At 42.5% G+C, this 17,663-nt stretch overlaps 1 protein-coding gene across 2 annotated transcripts in view; it reads right to left on the bottom strand.

Moving 5' to 3' along the window:
- The window catches only part of LOC138854800 (uncharacterized), a 391,661-nt gene that overhangs the window by 194,157 nt on the left and 179,841 nt on the right, over positions 1–17,663 (bottom strand). Inside the window, exon 3 of one of the 2 annotated variants that reach the window (XR_011393967.1) lies at positions 12,884–12,908. The exons of the other annotated variant lie outside the window; for it this stretch is intronic. The gene's annotated coding sequence lies outside the window, so the exon portion shown is untranslated. Of the gene's footprint in view, positions 1–12,883; positions 12,909–17,663 lie in introns of those variants that run through there. 2 annotated transcript variants of the gene reach the window in all.

The raw sequence follows: 17,663 nt of genomic DNA, 5'->3' as shown, positions 1-17,663 counted from the left end.
CTCTTACAAGCCTCAGCGTCGACGAGACCTCGTACGACACCTCTTCCCAATCGTCCCTCTACTTCTCAAAAGTCAAAAAAAGGTCCGGTAACACCTCCTACCCATCTTCCACCTCCTCATTTTACCCTCCCTGTCTCTGTCCCTAGTTCTTCCCCTCTCACTGGCTCAGTTACAAGTGCAGAGGTTCACCCTCCTCCTCGTAATGTACCTTCCTCCCCTGTTCCCTCCCAAGTTTCTTCCTCTTCTGCCACCTCCCAGGTTCCTGTCTCTTCTGTCCCCTGCCACGCTTCTCCAGTTCCCTCCACCCTTTCGCCCCCCCCTACCTTGGTACAGTCCAATACAGTTCCAATCTTTACTCATCCTCCCCCTACCATTCCCAATATTGTCTCCCATACGACATCTCTGAATTCCGAAACACTTGAAGCAATCTCTGAATATATTGCAGAGACCAAACCATCAATGGACACTGATCCACCTTCCGCTCTTCCTCTCTCCTCTGCTCCATCTGCGCAACTCCTTTCTTCACAGCGCACCGTTCCTTCGCTGCTTGAACATTTTCCACTGCCTCCGCATGTGGACTTTTCTAACCCTTCTAGTCCGTAGGAACCCTTACCTGCGGATTTCAAGTATCTTTATCATTGCCAATCATGGCCTTTTTACAGTGGAATATACGCGGCCTCAGGGGTAATCGGGGTGAGCTTCAGATGTTACTCTCCCAGTTTGCCCCTGTTGGTGTTTGCTTACAGGAACCAAAATTACACTCTGCTGTTATTTCTCACATCTCAGGCTATAATTTATTGTATTCTTCAGATCCTTTTCCTGATGGGACCTTTAATGAAAGTGCCCTTCTTCTCCGCACTGATATTCCGTACCATCAGCTATTTGTTCATACTTCGCTGCATTACACAGCAGCCCGTATCCACTTACATAGGTGGTATAAGCTCTGTTCTTTATATCTCTCTCCTTCTCGGGCATTATCTATTCCGGATTTTGCCTTCCTTGTTTCGTCATTACCGCCACCGATTCTGTTGCTTGGTGATTTTAATGCCCACCATTTCCTCTGGGGAGGGTCTCACTGTGATTCCCGTGGAATTCAGTTAGAGGCTTTTCTTGCCACCCACCCCCTCCATGTTTTAAATACAGGTACTCACACCCATTTTGATCCTCGGACTCATACTCTCTCTTGCATCGATCTCTCAGTTTGCTCTTCCTCCGCCGCATTAGACTTTACTTGGTCTGTTCTCCCGGACTTACATGACAGTGATCATTTCCCAATCATTCTTACTTCCCCTTCATATTCGCCACCTCTTCGCACCCCACGCTGGCAATTTAATCGGGCAAATTGGAACCTTTACTCACACCTGACTGTTTTTAAAGAGGTTCCTTCTTCGTCCTCCATCGATGAGCTTTTACACCTCTTCTCGTCCTCCGTTTTCACCGCAGCTTCTCATTCTATACCCCAAACTTCGGGCAGGCATTCTCAGAAATGCGTGCCTTGGTGGTCTCCTGCTTGTGCTCGTGCAGTACGTTTGAAACGCGCTGCATGGGGCAGGTACCGGTACAATAGAACCACAGAGCGACTCCTTGATTTTAAACAGAAGCGTGCGATCGCTCGCCGTGTCATCCGTGACGCTAAACGCACTTGCTGGCGAGATTATGTCTCCACCATCACCTCTGCTTCCTCTATGAGTGCAGTCTGGAAAAAAGTACGAAAACTGAGTGGTAAATATTCTCCTGACCCGGCTCCTGTTCTGCGGGTTGCCGGTGTTGATATAGCAAACCCACTAGATGTTGCCAATGAAATTGGCAATCATCTGGTCCGTATTTCTCAGGGACTCCATCTATGCCCCTCATTTCTTTCCTCAAAGTCTGCCAGAGAGTTAGCACCCTTGGACTTTTCTTCTCTCAGAGAAGAACAGTATAATGTGCCTTTTACACTTCAAGAACTGGAGGCAACACTCTCAGCTTGTCGATCATCGGCAGCTGGGCCCGACGACATTCATATTCGTATGCTACAACATTTACATCAGTCAGCCCTTGCAGTCCTATTACACCTTTACAATCTTATTTGGTCACAAGGAGTTCTTCCACAGCTGTGGAAATCCGCCATTGTTCTCCCTTTCCGCAAACCAGGCACTACGGGACATGAAACCTCCCACTATCGTCCCATTGCTCTTACCAGTGCAGTTTGCAAAGTAATGGAACGTCTAGTAAATAGACGTTTAGTGTGGTATTTAGAGACACACAACAGTCTCTCCACTCGTCAATATGGCTTTCGTAAGGGACGTTCTACCATAGACCCCTTACTGCGCTTGGATACGTATGTTCGTAATGCCTTTGCGAATAACCACTCAGTTATTGCCATATTTTTTGACCTTGAGAAGGCATATGACACAACTTGGAGGTATAATATTTTAGCCCAAGCCCACTCCTTAGGCCTTCGAGGCAATCTACCATCCTTCCTTAAGAACTTTTTAACTGACAGGCATTTCCGTGTTCGGGTTAATAATGTGCTCTCCCCGGACTTTGTCCAAGCTGAAGGTGTCCCCCAGGGATGTGTTCTGAGCACAACACTTTTTCTCCTTGCTATTAATGATTTGGCCTCTAGTCTTCCATCAAATATTTGGTCATCACTCTATGTTGATGACTTTGCTATTGCCTGTGCAGGCGCTGACTGTCACCTCCTTACAGTTTCTCTCCAGCATGCAGTCGACCGTGTTTCCAATTGGGCCACCACACATGGGTTTAAATTTTCCAGCACTAAAACCCACCAAATCACTTTCACTAGACGCTCTGTCATCTCTGATCATCCTTTGTACCTCTATGGCTCACGTATCCCTGAACGTGATACAGTCAAGTTTCTGGGCCTCCTCTTTGATCGTAGGTTATCCTGGAAACCTCACATTACCTCTCTGAAGGCAACTTGTCACAGCCGGCTGAACCTTCTTAAAACCCTTGCTCATCTTTCGTGGGGAGCTGATCGTCGAACCCTCCTTCACCTACATTCCACCCTTATTTTATCGAAACTTGATTATGGTGACCAGATCTATTCAGCGGCATCTCCTGCTACTCTCTCTAGCCTTAACCCCATTCATCACCAAGGATTACGTTTATGCCTTGGTGCTTTTCGCTCTTCCCCTGTCGAAAGCCTCTATGCAGAAGCGAACGTTCCATCCTTATCCGATCGCCGTGATGCCCATTGCCTGCGCTACTATGTACGCTCTCATGATCTCCGCAATCCTTCCATTTATAGAATGGTCACTGATATTAGTAGACATTCTTTATTTGTTCGCCGCCCCTGCTTACTCCGTCCCTTCTCTCTTCGCCTTCATTCGCTCTTGTCTTCTCTTCAACTACCACCTTTCTATGTACATGTAGCATCTCACTTTTCCCTACCCCCCTGGGAGGTCCCAGCTGTTCGAGTCTGTTCTTTCTCCCTCCCTTGCTCGAAAGCCCAACTGTCTACGGTCGCTTCCCGCTCTCTTTTTCTTGACCACTTTCACTCTCATTCTCATGCCATTGCTGTGTACACAGATGGCTCTAAGTCTTCTGACGGCGTAGGATTCGCAGCAGTGTTTCCGGACAGCGTCGTACAAGGGCATTTACTATCTTCAGCTAGTATTTTTACTGCTGAATTATATGCCATCCTTACAGCACTTATCCGTATTGCATCTATGCCTGTGTCATCATTTGTGGTTGTCTCAGACTCCCTTAGTGCTTTACAGGCTATACAAAAATTTGATACACCTCACCCCTTAGTCCTCCGTATCCAACTTTGGCTACGCCGCATCTTTACTAAGCATAAAGATATTGTTTTTTGTTGGGTCCCTGGTCATGTTGACGTACAGGGCAATGAACAGGCAGACACTGCTGCGCGGTCAGCAGTACATGACCTACCAGTTTCTTACAGAGGTATTCCATGTACGGACTATTTTGCTGTAATATCTTCCCACCTTCACACCCGTTGGCAACAACGTTGGTCTACTATGCTCGGCAACAAACTTCAGTCTATTAAACCGAGTATAGGTTACTGGCCGTCTTCTTATCACCAGTGTCGAGGTTGGGAGACTACTCTCTCCCGTCTTCGCATTGGCCATACTCGTCTTACTCATGGATATCTCATGGAGAGGCGTCTTGCTCCTCTCTGTGAGAATTGCCAAGCTCCATTATCAGTCAGCCACATTCTGTTGGACTGCCCACTTTATCAACGAGCACGCAGAATTTACCTCTGTCGTCGTCTTCGCCCCGCTGCTCTCTCTTTACCTTCCCTTCTCGCTGATGGACCCACCTTTCATCCGGACTCTCTTATTGACTTTTTGACAACGACTGACTTACTTCACAAATTCTGATACTTTCAGCCCTTTCTACTTGTATCTCTTGCTACCCTCTACCCCCGTACTATCCCCTGCCCCGCTGTTTTCTGTAACCTGCTGATCATCCCCCCTCCCTCCTGCCATCCAATTCCCTTGCTTCCTTCCCTACCCTGCAGCGCTGTATAGCCCTTGTGGCTTAGCGCTTCTTTTTGATTATAATAATAATCTGGGAATTTCTGCAACAGCTAGTCTCAAGCCTCCAACTTATAGGTTTAGGCAAATTTCTCCAATAGTTTTTACCTGTGGTGTAAGGTTACGCTCAGTCATTAATGTGTTTTGGTTACATACTAAGTCATTAATTTATTTTATGATAAAATGTTAATTATTTAGGCTTAGTCATATGAGACATTTCACTTCAAAGAAACGTGAATTCAATTTATATTTTACTTGCGAATATATTTCATAAAATACCATGTATTCATTCTTTAATATATTCATATTATGAGGGGTATCTGCAAATCTATTTTGAGTCATTATTCATTTCATATAAAATCGTATATATACTTTAATATTCTCCTATTGCTAAAAGCAATGATGTCTGTTGTTTGTGAGGCCTCGTTAATCGAGTCTAGTAAACTTTTTATTTTTTTTGCTGCCCTCGTGGACAGTTTTTGAGACTTAACTGCAGAGAACTTGTGAGATGATCAGTTTTAGATTAAACAGCAATTTAATGAGACAGTATATTCTTGCAATGGCTGAGAGAGACCTTTTATTGGCTAAACTTAACAGGATCGATTCAAGCGGCGGTTAGTGGTTAGAGGAAGGAAAATGAGTTGAAACTACATTGTTCAGACTCCTAGGAGAGAAAATCTACTCATACCTACCACTAACGTTAACCAACTGAAGGCTTACCATCGTCCTGGCTCAATTCTTGTTCCTGATATTTTTACCTTGTGATCCTTGGCCTTTGGGAACCGTGTCCACTACTGGGGCCGCACAATTTGGTTGCCAGGCTGAAACTGTAAATATTGTGCAACAGGACCCAATTCATCCATTTTATTATAACTGCACCAGTGGAGTGGAGGTGCACCTTAAGAACTCTGAAGAAGCTGCAAATGTTATGGAGAAATTTTCTCCTGTAGGGTGATATCAGCCCCTTCAGCCCTTTCTGCCCCTTTCAGCCCGCTGAGGGACTCAGCCCTCCAGAGGGCTGATAGCCTCTCTTGCTTCCGATCAACAGTTTAATTTGTGACACATGTTCGTACCAGAGCGTCACAGAATCACGAATGCGCCACCTCTGGGGAGTAGTTTTAGTGTAATACGAGGTATAGAGAATTGAGAGAAGGGATTCTCTTTACCGTAGCAGGAAAGGTACAGAAAAACTCCTGACTCACTTGATTCACATGTGGGACAATAATGAACTCTCGGTGATTGAGATATCAAGAAATCAAGCATCTTGTGTTAACTACAGTTGCGTTGTGTAGCAAGGAAGGGAAATAATGCTGCAATCAGCAAATCCCTTCTGAGAAGGCAGTGAGGGCTGAGATGGCTCGTCACAGAGCAGATTGCTTTAAAACCTGGTACAGACAACTCATGCTCCACGCTGTAAGAACAAAGACATATGTGTGTGCGTGTTACTGTACCTCAGACAATCTCCAGATTCAGGGTAGAAAGATTACAGAGAAGTGTGCTCAGCTTCCTGTAGTGACATTACTGTGAAAAAGACAAATCTTGAAGAAGTGTAGTGCAACCGCACGAGTGTTGCAAATTTCCCGACGGAATGGAAGACAGTGCGACATTCTTCAAAGGACACTGCTGCTGCTATCAAGTCACCCATATCTGTCGTAAATGCTCATGCTACAAGGGCGAGGTAGATTTCAATCTTACCTGTTAAACAAGGGAGCTGCAGTTCTTGTAGACACAAGGGGATTGAAACTGTCCTATAGACGGCAGTAATGGGCGGCCCATCGACCCTAAACCCGTAAGTAACATCAGCACTCAGTTACTGAGATATGCTAAAATAATGCCCCGTTGGGGTAATTGTATACTTACCATTATTTCTTTCACACAGCCCTAAGGAGTGAATTTGAGTTTCTCAAGGCAACGACTTCGGGGATGACTGCAAAGACGTGAATTGCCATTCAAGCTAAGTACCTATACAGTCCTTATCTTAACTGGTTTAGCATATTACATTTCCCTACAGATGTTGCAACTCTCACCACTGCAAACCTAGATTTTTTGGGGATGTACCTTGACTATGTATATTAGGAGATCATGAGGTGTACCTGCATAATGCTGCTCCCATAAACAACAAGCTCTGAATCATCTCAGAGAACACAAGTCCCTGGGCATCTCCCTCTTTGTTGGTGTCTAAACCCAACAACACATATTGCATGTGCAGAAACTATGGAAAAGTGAACGATGTGACACTGCCAAATGAATTATGCACTGCCCAGGATCAACGATATCATCGACTTCATATCCAGGGAGAAATTCGTCTCCAGGACTGCCTTGCTACAAGGCTGCTTTTTCTAAGTTCCACTGACACATCATGCTAATGAAATCTCACTATTCAAACGGGGCTACACGGACACATAGGGCTACACAGACAGACAAGGTTATATAGGAACAGAGGGCTACACACACACAACTACAGAGACACAGCACTACAGTGACACAGACTACTACAGTGACACAGAGTACTATAGTAACACACAGTACTATAGAGACGCACAGTACTACAGAGACATACAGTACTACAGTAACACATAGTAATACAGAGACACACAGTACTACAGGCATTCACAGTACTATAGAGACACACAGTACTGCAGAGACGCTAATAGAGTGACACACAGTACTACAGAGACAGTAATACAGTGACACACAGTGATACAGTAACACAGGACTACAGAGACACGCTGGCCAACAGAGACACACAGTACTACAGTGACACATATTACTAAAGGGATACACAGGCCTACAGAGACACACAGCACTACAGTGACACACAGCACTACAGTGACACACAGTACTACAGTGACACACAGTACTACAGTGACACACAGTACTACAGTGACACACAGTACTACAGTGACACACAGCACTACAGTGACACACAGTACTACAGTGACACACAGTACTACAGTGACACACAGTACTACAGAGACAGTAATACAGTGACACACAGTGATACAGTAACACAGGACTACAGAGACACGCTGGCCAACAGAGACACACAGTACTACAGTCACACATAATACTACAGTAACACAGTACTACAGTCACACATAATACTACAGTAACACAGTACTACAGAGACACTACTACAATGACTCAAAATACTACAGTGGCACACAGTACTAAAGGGATACACAGGCCTACAGAGACACACAGCACTACAGTGACACACAGCACTACAGTGACACACAGTACTACAGAGACACACAGACCTACAGAGGCGCATAGAACTACAGTGACACACAGTACTACAGAAGACACACAGTACTACAAAGACACACAGGCCTACAGAGACACACAGTACTATAGTGACACACAGTACGAAAGTGACACATAGTACTACAGTGACACACAGTACTACAGTGACACACAGTACTACAGTGACACACAGTACTACAGACACACTCAATATTACAGTGACATACCACTACAGTGACACACACCACTACAGTGACACACAGTACTATAGAGAAACACAGTACTACAGTGACACGCAGTACTACAGAGACACATAGTACTACAGTGACACACACCACTAGAGTGACACACAGAACTACAGAGACACACAGTACTACAGTGACACACAGTACTACAGTGACACAGAGCTAGTGACACAGCACTAGAGTGACACATAGAACTACAGAGACACAGTACTACAGTGACACACAGTACTACAGTGACACACAGTACTTCAGTGACACACAGTAGATCAGTGACACATATTCCAACAGTGACACACAGTGCTACAGAGATACACAGTACTACAGAGACACACAGGGAAGGGAACAAGAGACGATCAGGAAAGAGTACCCATAAATAAATATTATTAAACGTGACCACAAAAATGGTGTTGCGAGTTAGTCACATCGCGGAGGAGAGAGAAACTCAGCAGACAACACTGGTGCACCGGGGAGTGTAAGAAAGAACACTTAGGGAAGAAACACATACGAAACACGATTGTAGAGAAAGCAGTGAGACATGAAGAGAGGAAGAGGGGAAAAGGGATAAGAAAATAGAACAAATGGAGCAAAAGGAGAGGGAGGGAAAAGGAAAAAGAAAACAGGAGTAACCAAAAAAGGAGAAAGAGAAAAGAGGAGATCGAGAAAAGAAAGAGGAAGACCCATGTACCGGGGAAATAAGAGAAAAGTGGACAACCACCACAAATGAAAGAAAATGAGCACCAACAGGAGAATCAACAGGTTCAGTGACAGAAGAATTAACAGGACTTGCACAAGAGGTGGGCGATGCCAGCCAGTCGAAGAGGAAGAACACATTTTCCAGTGGAACCCTCAGGGAGACAGAGCTCTCACCTCAAGGTGAACAATCCAGCCATGAGGGAAGACAGGGAAAGATGCGAGAACACATTTTTTCCTGTCCTCTATGTAACAGTGAATATGATGTGTGATGTACAGCAGGTGGGAAGGATCACGAGACAGTATGTCTCTGCTCGTTCCATTCTCCCTGTCATCATCCACCACACTTTCACAGCCGCCTTCACAGTAACCCACCATAGTCACCCACCACCTTCACCCATCGCACCCACCTACACCCCACACTAGTGCCAGCATTATCAAGGTATACACACACACACACACACACACACACACGTGTGTGTGTGTGTGTGTGTGTGTGTGTCCTAAACTGCCTAACAAGTGCTGGTAGTTGGGGTACACGGGAAAGCAAGACATGTCCTGCGCTCCCAGTTGGCAAAAACAGAGAACATCATCAAAAGGAACAAGAGCTGTTCCTTCGTAAAAGGATCACTCCGTAGTTTTTTTCCTTCTCTGTGCGTGAAACTTGTCTAGTATTCGATATTGTCCTCTTTGCTATCGACTCTCTAGTACTCTCTTTAATACGGCACTTTAGAGCGCTTAATACAGCACTTTTCAATTATATTCGTGTTTATTATTTTCCGTCCATATCTTGTTCTTGAAATGGTTTTCGGCAGTTTAAAAAGTAATATTTATTATTTTGAACTGTGCATCTCTTTTTATCCTCAAACTCTCATTCAGTATCTCTTCTTACCTGTGCTGATTTGTTTTTGTCTCTCCATCTTCAATGTTTTCTGGTGATCTTTGATTTCTATATTTTTTTTTCCATGCTCTTGTACATATCGGTGTAAACTTTTGGACTCTACACACTTTGTGACTTGGTTTCTCCTGTGTGGGTTCTAAGTTGGTGCTATGTACTCCAGGACTGGTTTGACATATGTCGAATATTGTGTCATTGATGATTCCAGGTTGAAATTCCTGATTTTTTTTTATTTTTATTTTCAGGAGTTACATTTGCTGCAGAGATTACTCGGTTGACATTCACCACAGGTGATTTCCTGGGTATTATGCTCACTATGAGGTCTCTTTTTTAGATTAAGGCTTGAAATTTGTGTCTGGAAATTAATTAAACTCAGATTAATCTCTTGTTGATCTTCTTCAACTTAAAGTCTTTCACTTACATCCAATTAATTCCAATAACTACTTATCATTCCAATCCTGCAGCATGTTCAGCTCCACTTGTGACATATAATGGGTCTTTTTTAATTCTCCTTTTTAATTTAACATCATCTACGACCGAGGATGCATTTGTATATCTCTTCTTGTATCTCGTTTACATACAACAATATTGGTCCTAGAACTGACTTCAGCTGATTATTCTAATTCCTTTTCCCGGACTATCGCTCTTGTCTCCTTCCAGTCAGCCAAGAAGATTTTGATTTAATTTAGTAATATTCCTGCATGCTTCTAAAAGTTTATGTCCTGGTCAACCGTGTGGTACAAAGTCAATGCTTACCTATGATCCAAGAATATGCAGTCACCCATCTCTCTCTCTCTCTCTCTCTCTCTCTCTCTCTCTCTCTCTCTCTCTCTCTCTCTCTCTTTCTCTCTCGCGCTCTCTCTCTCTCTCTCTCTCTTTCGCCTCACCTGTGTTACATTATCAGAGAACTGAAGCAGCTTAGCGAAAATAAAATTCTACCACATAACCCGTGTAGGTTGTTGTTTATCAAATCACTTGCACCAAGTAGTCTACCATTCGTTTCTAATTACGTTCATTTAAATGACTCAGACCAATACTGTATTGCTGCTTTCCTGGACAAATTTATTAGTGTAAAAATTATAATACGTAAAACTGGGATGACTCTTTATGTCTTGCGCCCCTGTATCAAATAAATAGATTATAGACAGCAGTTCATAAATGGTGAGATATTGCCTACGAGATATCTAACTCACTCAGTAACTGCGTCGCGTCATCAGTTGTACATGGTGAACTTTCTCTCTCTGGTTGTCGGGTTGTAAACCTAATATCTCCGAGAGTCGATGGCTCAGTTCTTCTCAGTCTTCAATGTCATTTCTGGTAAGTTCTCCTGCTTTCTTAGTCAGTTTTATTACTTTATTCTTATTTATCCTCTTCCATCCGTTATGGATGAATTATGACTTGGGTTAAGATTTAGTTTTCGAAGGTATGTAATTCTTAAGTAACCATTCAGCTTTGCTTCTTATTCGTGCATCTTCATTCCTTGCTCTTCTACCGGCTTCTATGTTTTCTGTTTCTCTTTGCTTCTATAATTTTTTTTATATATTCATCATGAACTTAATTACACATACATGATAAAGTTGTTAAATTAGTCAAATAAATCACCTTAAACGATAAACTTGAATATAAATTTAGTATGTTTGTGTCAAGTATAATAAACAATGGACAATGATGAATTAAATCCATTTGAAATATGTCAGTATCCTGCTAGAATGGTGAGCCGTGTGAATAGTGACTTATATACTGGTGCCAGAGCTGAGGTAATCACTAAGATACTTGTCAACACTTGGGCATGGAAATAGCTTTCCAAAGATCTTAACGATGTTTTATGTCTTATAATCACGTCTAATGGCATATGTGATGCAACTTCCAGTTTCACTGGTCGTTGTCGTCTCATAGAGTACCATCCAAATCTCTGAAAATTTGATCTTTTACTTCTCTGTTGCTGAAGTTTCAATGATAGTTTTAGTCTCTACTTCTTCTTTCGTCCATCTTTCCTCACCAGGTCTACCATCTGCACCAAATATCACAGATCACGAATGATCTCTTTCTTTCGTCTATTGTCTTCTCGGGAAGACTGTTTTGTCTGTTGATATCAAATCCTTTGTCATTCCTTTTGTCACCTCTTACTTCTATCGGTCTTCTAGTGCGATTTTCAGGGACATTTTATCGCCGTCTCTTCCTGTCCTGACGTCTCCCATTTTGTTACCAATATTGCTAATTGCAAAGAAACCATAATATGTAACGAAATCTTTATTGCAATGTCTCGTCTAGGTTTTGTCAAGAATACGAAAACCACTCAGCGACAGAGCTGTCATTAGGATGATTTTTTTACACCTTGCGCTTCTGTGACGTGGTTGTATCAGCGGTACCAACTGTGACCCTTACTGTCCCATTCCACAAACTTTTAAGAGGCTTTCATGGCAAATCTATTACCATATCCCTCAAAGTCAAATAATCCATAAACCGAAGGTAAGTCGTAATGACTGATCTTCGGTTTATTAATTACGATATATTTTGGGTAAGTTAGTTTTCTTCCTCATCCACAGTTCAGATTGGACTCGAACTCTGGAACAAACCTAACGCGAGCGGCTAGCCTCTTCCAGTGGCCATACGCTTCTCGGATCTCACGAACTGAACACTTGACTTCCCGGACTTCACTAACGCAGCACGAAAAAACCCGAGATGGATGACCAAGACGGTAATAAGAGAGATAGATAGATAGATAGATAGATAGATAGAGAGAGAGAGAGAGAGAGAGAGAGAGAGAGAGAGAGAGAGAGAGAGAGAGAGAGAGAGAATGTGATGTGCAGGACGGGTGGACAACAAGCAGGGACAGGTTCTTGGAAAAAATAATTATAATTCATGTGCAAAATGGGAGACAGCACTTTCTACTGTGTTGTTCTAAAGTGTTAGTTGAATGAATTGTCACTGGTGGTAAAAAACCGCATTCGGTTCTGTCTCCCTCCTGATATAACTGCAGTGCCTCATCATAGTCAGTTTTTGTATTTTATTATCGTATTCACATAGTCCAGGAGTGTGATGAACAATGAGTATGTCTGAAGATCACATTTTGTCTCATGTTTGTTAACCATGTTACATTTCCCGCACTGGTAGCAGAGGATCCTTCCAGGAGAAAGTTTCACCCAAGGCTGGACTTGAGCGAAATCTAGTATTAAAAGGATCCTCTGCTACCACTGGGTTTTGCCATTGTCTCCTCTACGGCAGTGTGAGGACTTGCGAGGTCTTTGATGGTTTTGCTGGAAACGACGGCAATGTCCGTGATAGTTTTAAGGAAGGTGGGGTTAATTGTAGAGGCAACCAGTCCTGTGGATAAGTAAATAAGTTTATTTTGGTACAGGTACATATAAGTACAATGATCATACCTAGTAACATGTATGCAAATTACTAAGGTTAACCCCAAAAAGTCAGACAAAGTAACTTAATTTGCTTTATTCCTAGGAGTGGTATGGATGAGTAAGACTGCTAGCTTTTCTAGGAGTGGTATGGATGAGTATCACGAACACAGATATACAAGATACAAGAGACAGCCTGACGATACTAAGACCAACTTCATATCACGGACAGAGCTCCTATATTACGATCACAGGTGTAGTATGGTGTGTGTACCTGGTCATAATGAGATCAAAGTGGAGCAATCAGAAGTCAATAACAGTATATGACTTGTATTTTCCTTTACCACATATAAACAAGCTGGTATTTACAGGTATGTACACTATGTACAATATGTACAGTGATGTAATAAGTATACAACACGGTGAACAGAGGCAAAAGGCAAGAGCCAGAAAATGCACCGTGTACGACCAGCACCCCCAGACAAGGCTGTCAGTTTGCATGTCACAAGTGAACCACGTTGCTTCACAGCTTTGGCAGGCTTATCTGTGATTGGCCGATGAGCCAAGGTACTGATGTAACGATGGGGCCCCTACTGATCGTTAAATCCTTAGCAACTGGTTCACTAGTCGGGAGGCAGCTTATATGGGAGTGTGACATAAGCAGAATAAAATAAAACAAGTGATAGGGTCATAGATGTGTAGGAACAAGCCAAATGACCTTACCATATGAAATGTCCCTCCCTTAACCTCTTATCACTGATCCCCTCCCACCCAGCGGGAAGGGCCCCCCCACAACCACCCCAAACCTCTCTTTTCCGACTACCTCCAACCAGTGGGAAAGGGGCTTCCCCTCACGCGCACCCCTACCCTCTTTCCACGGATCCCCATCTCCAATCCCACCACCCAATCTCCCAGGCCCCCCTCCTCGCACCTCTACACTCTTTCCACGGATCAACATCTCCCAGCCCACCACCACACCGCCCAGCCCTCCACCTCCCCACATACCAACCCCCACCTCCCAGCCCACCAATAACACCGCACCACCCACCACATACACCTGACCAGGAAGTGAACATGGCCAGATATAAGGTCTGTTGTATATGTGAAAATAATGGGGGAAATATTAGGGGCACTGATTGTAAAATATATGGTAAAACATCCTATTTATCATGTACAAAGACTAATTCAACCCTGAGAAATGACTTAAAACAAGAAAGTCGATTCTGGATTTGCCCCAGTGAGATGGAAAGCCGGTCGGGCATAAGAGAGGTACGGAAAAGTGGAAACCTAAACACCATAAGAAAGTTCCTAAGGAGCTTGCTAGATATATACAAAGAGTGGAAAACAAAGGGCAAGAAACAAGAAAAGGGGGAAAACACAAATAAAGGCAAAAACCAAGGAGTGGAAATAAGAGTGGAAAACGTCATTCATAGAAAGTCGGAAAAGAGCAAAACATGGGTACATAACATAGAGAAAAGGGAAAGGGAGGAAAAGAAAGCTAGAGCAAGAACAAACGAAAATTAAAAAATGGAAGAAATAAGCCTAGATGAAAGAGAACATGAGAATTCAGATCAAGTGGCAGAACTTGGGAAAGACACAAAATCAGTAAATATAGGCAGTCAGAACATTTACAGATACTATGCAAAAGGTATGTACTTATATGGCAGAGCTTGCTGGAATAAACTCATCAGAAAATGTGCCAACATTTTGAGAAAGGGAAAGTGTCGTTTCAACAAAGAGTGCAGCAGGTACTTCCACCCAGTGATGTGCAAAGCTTCAACATAGTCCAGAGAATGTTATGACCTGAACTGCTCAGACCATCATGTAAAAGGAACACGGAGCTGCAGAGAAAGCAGAGAAAGGGAAAATGAACATCATTCTTTTTTAGACATAAAGAGAAACGATCGGATCAAAGAAAGAATCAAAACGGGGGAATGGTACAGGGGGGACAGATGGGCAGAAAAATGGGACATACCAAACCATACATCCCATCAGGGCCAAATAAACAATCAAATGCAAAGTAATGGAAAAACCAGGGATATGTACACCAGGGGCCATACCAGGTAGTACATCACTAGTGGTACGAGCAAAACACAAAGCAAAACAAAACATCCCAAATGGTAATTCCTGCTTCATATTTGTAAATATTCAGGATCTGAAATCAAATAACAACGACAGTTAGTTAAGTCAGTGGGCTCCTATCAGAAGCGCATGCCATTTTGGGGGCATTTACAGAAACACACACAAAGATAAAAAAAAACTATAACTTGTATAGATGTGATAGAATTAATAGGTCAAAAGGAGGAGTAGGAATCTATGTAAAAGATACTTTCTGTTGCACAGAAGTGCTGAACTCTATGAATGATACAGTAGAAATCCTAGGTATTAAAACTGAAACTAGGAATTTGGTAATTTCTAGCTATCTGGATAGGCTAGAAAATCCCATACCAAATACTATACTCCTTGGAGATTTTAATCTCCCTCTTGTAAAATGGAAGATGGCGCAACGTAATGTTATACCCGAAATATCTCCGGGAAGCACCCTGGCTCAACAGGCACATACCATAATAAGGGTATGTGAAAAGTACTCATTGAACCAACAGATAACTGATCCCACTACAAATGAAAATACCCAGGATTTGATATTCACAGACAACGAGGAGCTAATCAGAGACATAACAGTTACAAAAACAATATACTCTGATTACAGCATCGCAGAAGTTCAGACGAGTATTAACTCAGGGTTAGGGAACTGCACCACTAATGTTAGAGACGGGGTGTTCATTAAGTTTAATTTTAACTAATTAACTAATTAAGTTTAATTTTTGACTGGGAAAAAAGAAACCAAGAGGTATTAGATATATCCTGGTAATCAGATATGAGCACCCTAAATCCCCACCAGTGCCTAGAGAAGCTGAATACAGAAGCATACAAGGTATATATGAAGCACGTACCATTCAGGAAACCCAGAAGAAGATCAGATATATAGAGAGAGAGAGCGTAGGAGAAGAAGAAAACGGGTTACTGAATTCCTTAAAAACACAAATATGTTGCAGCAGAGGAAAGTTAGACATAGCTGAGAGATCACTGAATTAGAGCAAAACCTCAGGATGTCATACCTAACAGAAAAGATAAAAAAGGAACAAAGGGTCATACAGGTTATGGCAAGAAACCCAAAATATTTCTATTCCTATGCAAAATCCAAACTAAGAACTACCTGTAGAATTGGACCATTATTGAGAGGAGGAGATTCGTATACTAACGATGAACAGGAAATGAGTGAAATCCTAGAAGAACAGTATGAGTCGGTGTTCAGCAACCCACTAAATGACAGCAAAGTAGACAATGCAAAAATATTTTTCACTCCAGCAGAAGGCTGAGCAAACCAACTGTGGAAAATACTGTATATATTTTCCAGAAATACAGTAGTTATATGTAAATAGATGGCCATACTGTATTTAATAATATTTATGTCATAAAAAATGGGAAATTTTCTGCACCTGCGCAGAAGGACAGTCGCCATTGCTGTTTGAACTAACAAACAGAAAGTTAGTGAATGGGAAGAATTTTTCGTGCTCTAGAGGTTAAATTTGGGCTGACACCTCTCAAATAGGAGCCGAAATTGTTGGATGTGCAGTCCTGCATAACTTGAGATATCAGGCGACAGGACAGGACAACTCCAGGAACCTCAGACAAGCTGTCTAATGTAAGTTTAAATTCTGGCCAGTAAATTTTTCATAAATGTAGGCAAAAGGGGGGTCCTGTACATGACACATTAATCTCCAGTCAAACTGGCGAGTGATATTAAGATATTTTCCTTCTGTTATGTAAATGTGTTTATATATAATCATTTTTTAATTTTAATATACAGTCCACAAATTTATATATTTACCAGCATTCTTGATGTATGTATATTTCATTTAATTAATAGGTCCAGAGCAACTTGTGGTTATGACAGTGGTAGGTATCGAAGGGGGACATTTTTGGCGACCTAGGTGTCCCAAATTCCTACTTGTCTATGTAACATTGATAAATAATAATTATCTTTGTAATTTACTGTTATGTACATAATGAGTTACATACAGACAAATGTAATTTTCCACACCAACTAACTCCTCACCTGGACCAGATTCATGGAATGCTCTATCTATGAAGAAGTGCAAAGTACCACTAGCAGGAGCCCTCAGTATTCTTTGGAGAAAGAGTTTAGATCTAGGTGAAATACCGGAGGCCTGAAAAGTGCAGGCATAGCTCTTTTACATAAGGGAGACAGTAGAGCACTAGCTAAAACTTACAGTCCAGTAGCCCTAACTTCTCTCATCATAAGAATCTTCGGAAGAGTGATGAGACGGCAGATTACAAATATCATGGACCAGCACAACCAACATAACCCGAATCAGCATGGTTTTAGAGCAGGACAATCATGTCTGTCACAGCTGCTGAGCCATTATATGAGAATTACGGAGGCATTGCAAGAAGACCAAAATGCAGATGTGATTTACACAGATTTTGCTAAGGCGTTAGACAAATACGATCATAGAGTGATAGCACACAAAATGAGGGCCATTATGGGAAAGGTTGGCAGATGGATTTTCGGGTTTCTAACACACAGAACACAAAAAAGCAGTAGAAAATAGAGCAAGATTCAATATCAGCGAGGTCAAAAGCTCAGTGCCTCAAGGCACTCTCCTGGCACCTCTGCTGTTTCTCACCCTCATAGCAGACA

Source organism: Cherax quadricarinatus, chromosome 70 (assembly GCF_038502225.1).
Source record: "Cherax quadricarinatus isolate ZL_2023a chromosome 70, ASM3850222v1, whole genome shotgun sequence".
NCBI classification, from domain to species: domain Eukaryota; kingdom Metazoa; phylum Arthropoda; class Malacostraca; order Decapoda; family Parastacidae; genus Cherax; species Cherax quadricarinatus.
Note: the sequence above shows the minus strand (reverse complement) of the source record. Positions and strands in the feature narration are given on the sequence as shown.